The following is a 7748-nucleotide window of genomic DNA, read 5'->3' as shown; positions in this document are numbered from 1 at the left end:
TCTAAACACCTACAGTAAACAAATGCATACCAGGACAGCTGACAGTCTGGACTAGCTGGATTTCCATCATGTTAAATATTCATACTGCACATTTCTGCTGCTTGTTTCCCCTCCTCTCAACTGAAGTTGTCTGCCTGTCAAATAAAGGCTACTGTTTGACTTCAGGCACTGCATGCGAAAAAAATTCATTCAACCCTCAACAACATCCTGCATTGCTCACATGACATGCACCCCTCCATCCAGAGTTGAGGCTTTTAATCTGTAAACCACTTGTATATCACAGTGAACCATCAAAGATTAAAAAAAAGAAAAAAAGAAAGACTGTTCCAGCAACTGAACACACACACACACACACACACACACATACAGACGCATAAACAAACAGTGCTGCTCTGTCACGTCTGAGTGTTTACGTACTGGATGTTCTGCATGTACAGGATACTCTCAATTAAGGCGGGATCAGCATGATCATGTGTATACATGTATGCATGCAGCTTTTGTGTGTATAAGGGATGTTATTACCTACACTTGGGAAGTTCCATATGTTTGTGTCTTATTTTTGGGTGAAATATAAAAATAAAATTTTAAATTTGAATTTTTAATTTTTAAATTTTTACATTTTGGATGAATTGTCAGTATATTTAGTACAGATATGCATATTCCATTCAGGATGAATGGTGACAGCTTTGGTTATACTGTGACTCTTTTTAGCGTCATCATCAGGTCATCAAAATTTAAATTTTAGCTTTAGCACAAACACAACACAGTGCTAAATACAGATTCACAGAGCCACTTGTATAGCTTTTGATAATCCTCCAATTTTCATCCAATCTTAATGAATTTGGCACATTTAATGTTTCTATGTGCCTAAAAAAGGTTTGATTCTCCTATATTCCATATAGTTTCCTATAGCCATTAGACACATTTGCCGTAAATTTGTGTAACTCTTGAACAAATTGTGCAATTGCAACCAGATGGAAGATTCACACATCTACATCTAAAAATCCTGCCAAAACACTGATGGATTGTGCTACAGCAGTATGTTACATTTAAAAGCCTATAACACAGGTTATAAAGCTGGCTCGCTTATAAATTTGGGAGAGATCCTTTAACAAAACCCTTACAGTCCTATACAAGATTTGGAGATCCTCCTGTAAATTGTCAGACATAAGCTCAGCACGACTGCATGTCATTATTTGCATTTTATATAAATTATGAGGATTGTGCATTATCTTAAGAGCCTCCTAGTTTGTCTTGTATATGTCTGACTGTACATGGTCAAATGCATGCACATATCCGTGTTTGTAGAAGCGTACTGTACATCTAGTTTCATACACGTGCATGCTTTGCCTGCAGGTGAACTCGGTTACTGTTACTCATCTTCGCCCTACTGTCTGAACCGAACGTCACGTTTTCTGTGAATCAAATTTTCCTCAGCTCCATTCATGCAGATGTTATTCTCTGTGAAACTTACCGTAACAGTACACATCCAAGGAGAGACAGAGAGAGAGAGGAGGAGGAGGAGGAGGAGGAGGAGGAGGAAGATGGGAGAATTAGTGAGTCATGGTTCCTGTGGAGGCGAACACAGGAAGCCTCTGTCACCAGGATACCACTGTGATCTGTGATAGCCCTTCCTGGGTCCCCTAAGCCAGCGGTTTCCAACCTTTTTAGCCTGACGTCCCGCCACAGGCCTGTCAGATGAGCTCAAGTATCACCTTCATCAACACCATCTGCCATGTTCCAAATATGCTCTCATGAATGGATTATACACTGGATGTTATTTACTGCTGATAATCATAAAAAAGTAGTATTGTGGCAAATATTTTTAACATACAACTGAATCATCAGTGTTGAGGTTGCTTTGGTCAAGTTTGTTTTCATAACATTGAGAGTGGCAAAAGCTGGACTCAACCACTTATCCATTAGCCTACGATTAGCTATTTCAACAATTCATAATTTAGCATACTTTAAGCTAACTATTTGCAATTGTTTATCCATTAGCCTACTGGTAATTTAAGTGTTTCTCCACTGGGTTATGTAAAGCTAGCTATTTCAACCATTCGTCCATTAACCCACTTTGAGCTAATTTTTTCAACCACTTATCCAGTGACAATTTATCCATTAGACGACTTTTAGTCAACTGCTTCAAGTGTTTATCCATTAGCAATCTTCAGGCTAAATATTTAAATAATTTTTCCCATTATTTTACATTTGGCTATTTCAATCATTTATGCATTACCCTACTCTAGGCTAATTATGTATCCATTGAGGTCTACAATTAGCTATTTTTTTCTGTTGTGTTGTTTTGCATTTTTACTAGTTGCAGATTTGCTTGCTTTTTTAATCTTTTTCATTCTTCTTGTTTATTTTATTGCTATCTATAACTTTTGACAGCCATTGCTGCGAATTATTTTCTTATATTTAACTAATTGCTATCATATATTATATATCCTTTTAGCCCACTGGATGTAAATACAGTGTGTTTAATGCCCAGTCAATTTTCCCTGAATGAACAATGGTTGAATAAAACGATAACCCATTTGCCAACTTTAAGTTATTTCAACATTTATCCACTAGTTCACTTTAAGCTAAATATTTATCCATTAGCCTATAGTTAGCCATTTCAACCACTTATCATTTAGCCTACTTTAACTGTTAACTGTTTTAACTGTACATCCATTTGCCCACTTTAACACAGCAGTTTCCACTGTTTATGTATTAACCTACAATTATCTATTTCAACTTTTTATTCATTATTTTTTACTATTTCAAGTCTATTCATTACTTTTAGCTAACTATTCCTGCAGTCTGTCCATTACTTATAGTTACCTATGTCAGCTGTTAGCTCATTAGCCCAAATTTAGCCTTATCAGTTTACACACACAGTTTTTTACGTACCCCCTGTTGGCTGCAGAGGTTCCCCCTGAGGACAGGTAACCTGGGCTGGGAGCTACAATGTATTACGGCCTCGGTGAGGATCAGCAGAGACAGTAACAGTGAGACCCCTCCCTTCCTCCCTCCATCACTGGAGATAAATCCAGAGATCTGTTTATTTGTAATCTGATTACTATGTTTTATTATCGGCTCTGGGGATCATCTCTGAACCCTGTGGTGTCAGTGCAGCTGTTTTGGTTAATAGGCTTGTTTATTAAGTGCTGTTAATCCACCTCTAAGAGGACACAGGCAGATGTGGTGACTTGCAGCTTTGATATCACTAAAATAGCCTTTTTTAAGTGTGATACATAGCGCTGTTTTTGTAAATAAGGGTGGAGCTGAAATATGCCAGCTTTTCAGGAATTGGAAAAAACTGCGTTGGATTCAGAATGACCAGGTTTTGAGGGTTTACAGTCAAGCAGTGTAACGCTTCAGTTTGGGTTAAAATATAAGCACGTTTTCAGACAACAATGGTGATTGTGGGTGAGGAAGAAGAGGATGCTTGAATGATGCAGTACGAGCAGTGTGTATGTGTGTGTGCACAAGGGGTGGGGTTATCACGACTGGCGGGGGGGAGGGGCTTGGATTTCATTTCTGATTTGCGACCATCTGGCTCCTCCAGGCAGCTGCTGGCCCGAGCCGAGCAGAGCCGCCCCAATGCCCCGTGGGATTTACGGAGAGGTCACCACTGCTGCTGGAGACACAGTGTCACCTAATACTCTCAAACAATCAGCTCAAATGATCGCCCACACACACACACACACACACACACACACACATGCTCATAGATGAAATGATAAGATGTATGGAGGTATCAGGAGGGATGAAAATGACAGAAACCTCTAGAAAGATGATGGTGAGAGTCAAATCACTGTTAAAGGCATTAATAAATTCAGCACATTTGTTTTAAATTTAAAATCAAGAAAAAAGCACATACACGGTCTGAACACCTAATTCAACAAGACAAAAGAAAGGAGAGGAGAGGGGAGAAAAGGGGGAGGTGACGGAGAAAGAGAATGGATTTCCCCCCTCTGTGTTGCCATGGCGACAGCAGTGGATGGTGGATGACTGATTTCCTGTACAGCTGTGGAGCTCGGAGGGGAGGGAGGGAGGGAGACACGTTATCTGTGTCGGAGGAAGGAGGTGGAGCCGACTGAGGAATGCATCTATGTTTTCTACATGTTACAATAATGTCTTCACGTCTGTCTACATGTGTTATATTAACGCACAGCTTTACTATTTCTTTTTTACGTTGCATATTCTTTTATTCTTAACACCTTTGCACATCCCACCTTTGCACAATATATTTTTGCACATTTCTGCTCAGCTCTTTCATTTTAAACATTGTCACTGTACATAAATAGTATTTTTTTAAATATGAATTTTTTTTCTAAGTATTTCTATATTTATATTAATAGGAAATATGACCACATTACTCCAGTTCTAAAACCCTCAGACCTCCTACTTGTCATTCAGAGAACTGATGTTAAAATCTCACTGCTTGTCTATAAATCACTCTGTGGCTCAGCGCCCAAATATATCTCTGACACGCTTGTGACATATGAACTGTTGAGGATCCTCAGTATATCTAGGGCCGGCCTACTGACCGTCCCAAGAGTTGGAAGTAAATGTGGTGAAGCAGCGTTTTGTTGTCAGCACAGACCTAAAATAACCTCGCAGATGATGTTAGACAAGCCCCGACTCTAACCACTTTTAAGTCAAAGCTAAAAAGGTTCCTATTTTACACTACCTACTCCACCCGGTAATGACTACAAAGTTACTCTAAACTTGATTTTAAATCATTTTAAATAACCATTTTATCTTTGCACCTCATTTGCACTTTTGATACTTTTAGTGGTGAATTTTGTTTATTTTTTTAAAAATAATTTAGTAATTCATTTTACCTTTTCATATTTTATGTCTTTACTCTTTTATTTTAAACGTGTAGCCTTTATTATGTTTTATATGTTATTACTTTGTAAAGCACTTTGAATTGCCCTCTATACAAATAAAGCTGCCTTGCCTGCTTGTTTGTGCACTGAAATCCCAAAAGTAGACACAAAAACAGTGGCGACCGATCCTCTGCTCTGTCTGCCCTTACACTCTGTAGCGGCTTACCTATTCAAATAAAAACAGCTTCAAAAACACCTGTTCAGCACTTTGGTCAACTGTGGTTCTTTTTAAATTGCACTACAAATAAAGTTAAACTTGATTTATCTATGCACCTTAACATAAAAGTGAAAAAACCTACTTAGCAATACAGCATATTCTGATTATCTTAAACTGTCTTTCTCTGTGGTGATTTATGCTTTCTGCCTGGATGTTTTTAGCTGTTTATGCTCTCTTCAAAGCCACCAGACTCCATTTGCAAAAACAGTTAGTTTAGTTATGTGTGATTTTTGTGAACCCAAACTAACCCTTTGAAATAGAGGTCTTCAGCATTTTTCAGGCCAATGACCCCTTTGGCCTGAAAAGGGAGACGGAGCGGGAACATCCTACTACATAGTGTTTAAAACTGTGTTGCACATTAAAGTGAATGGATGGAGATTGTCAGGAAAAAAGCCACAACAGCATCAGACTGATGTCTTGACCTGTATGTGTTGCTGTTGGGCTCAAACCTCCTATCTCCAAAATTGATATTTTTCAGGAATTGGGGGGGATAAAGCTGTGTTTTTAAAATGGTCCAATGGAGATAGGATAGGATTAGTAACAAGCTTTTAAAAATACATTTAATTGGTTAATTTATATTTAAAAAAATAAAATAGTGAAATGTGGAGATATGATAATATAATTGTTGCTAAATATGTTTCAGATAAATTTTAATTGTTGAAAACATTATAAAAAGTGAACAATATTTGGCAACCTCCCAGCGGTAACTCTAAGGTCCCTCTAGGGATCACAGACCCCCTGTTGAACACCCAGGCTTTAAAATACCAAAAAAAAAAAAGAAAAATAAAAAAAAATACAAAATGTTTGCTCACCTGATAGGAGGCTTAAAACCTGGTTGGCTTTCCTCGGCAGGTGGAGCGCTCTGTAATGTGAGTGCAGTCCAAAAGCAAGACCAAAACCTACAGAGACAATGAAGATGAGAAAATAGTGTTTTCAGGTTGACCAGCTAACTTTGTATCAGATAATAAGTTGTAATGCTTTTATTTTATACCTTTAAGCTGACAGACACAAAACATTTAGAAACTCTGCCTTTGGATAATCTCCACACAATTACAAGAAGGGATGCACTATCTACTAATAATGGTTTCTTGTTAATTTGAGCTAGTTTGTTTAAGAAAATACATTTTATTTGGATTATTTACAGTCATTTACAGAGTTTGTTGCTGTGTGACCTTCATCTTACTGTATTCATATTTACACTGAAATAAACAACAAACAATCACTATAAATGTATTATTATTAAATTGTTGATATATTATTGATTTGATTTTATGTAAAGGTGGCTTTAATATAACGAATTATATATGAATTGAGTCAGAAGATGGCAGTTAGCTGCTAACCATAAGCTAGTTAGCGCTAACTAGCTTAGCTGTTGTTGTTTTTTCTCATTTATCATGACTAAACTTTGCAACAGCTTTACTTACAGTCGCTAGTCAGTTATGTTGAACAACACGAAGACATACCTGTTCATCAAAATGGATATTGTTGAGTGGCACATAACATATGTTGGAAAACCGATAAATAAATGTTGTTTTTAGCTTTGGCTCCGATTAGCCGTTGCTATCACAACAGCTAGCTTGATTGACATAACGTTAGCCGTTACGTCAACAGCGGTTTTGTACGTAACGCCATCTTTTTTGTAGTTCTCTCACATTTTCCACTCAAACATTGTTATGTTTTTTGATTTTTTTCTTAAATTATCGCCAAAATCAATCTTAACACAATGTTTGCTCACCGGTTTTCTTTCCAACATAAACGGCTGAACGTCTGTAAAACCGAAAAAGATGTAAAATAATTAACAACAGGTGCTGCGTCAAACGCTGTTTCCCCTCAATGTTTAAAAAAAAAACCAAAAAAAAAAAACAATCACTTCCTGTATTTAACACGAACCTGAGTGTGTTTTAATAACTTTAGCCTTATTGTTACTTGAAGCACTTACATAATTCTATTTTTAATTATTTATATATTTTATTTATCTTAGATTTTTGTTATTTCCCACTTCTACCTCCCCCACTACCCCTCTTTTAAATAATGAAATATTCATTTCGCACATTTTATATTATAAGCTATATTTTATATTATTTAAACATTCAACCAGTCATTTTAACACTACAGCTTTGATTAATAAACCATAGGAGCTATGCAACTAGTCCTAGCCATGTTTGCCAAACCTTTTATTTTATTTTATTATTTTTTTTGTTTATTTTATTTTATTTTATTTTATTTTGTTTTGTTTTGTTTTTTTAAATAACCATATATGGAGTTTATATGGCAAACTTGAATATTTTTTTACTTACCTAGTCATTGTGCATCTGTGCCCCTAAACAAACCACTTGGCAGGAGCTATGCATTAACATGGGGAAAAACTATTTGATGGGGGAACACACTTACAACACCTTATTATAACATTACTTCACCTGTTCCAGTTTAGCAGTATCAGTATTTAGTTCTCTGATGAATATCTTTTTTTTTTTTTTTTTTTTTTTACATAACAGCTAATTAAGAGTACTGTCACAGCAACGACAACAAAAAACTTTATTTATCTCAAGAGTATTTCCTGGCAGACACAGTAAAAATACAACAGGACAAATGAGGACACATGATATTCAACCAGTGACCTTGTAGCAGAGACAGTTTAGTCCACA

Source organism: Plectropomus leopardus, chromosome 14 (assembly GCF_026936395.1).
Source record: "Plectropomus leopardus strain MGB_pleo_1.0 chromosome 14, ASM2693639v1, whole genome shotgun sequence".
In the NCBI taxonomy this organism is placed as follows: domain Eukaryota; kingdom Metazoa; phylum Chordata; class Actinopteri; order Perciformes; family Serranidae; genus Plectropomus; species Plectropomus leopardus.
This window is presented reverse-complemented; position numbering follows the sequence as displayed.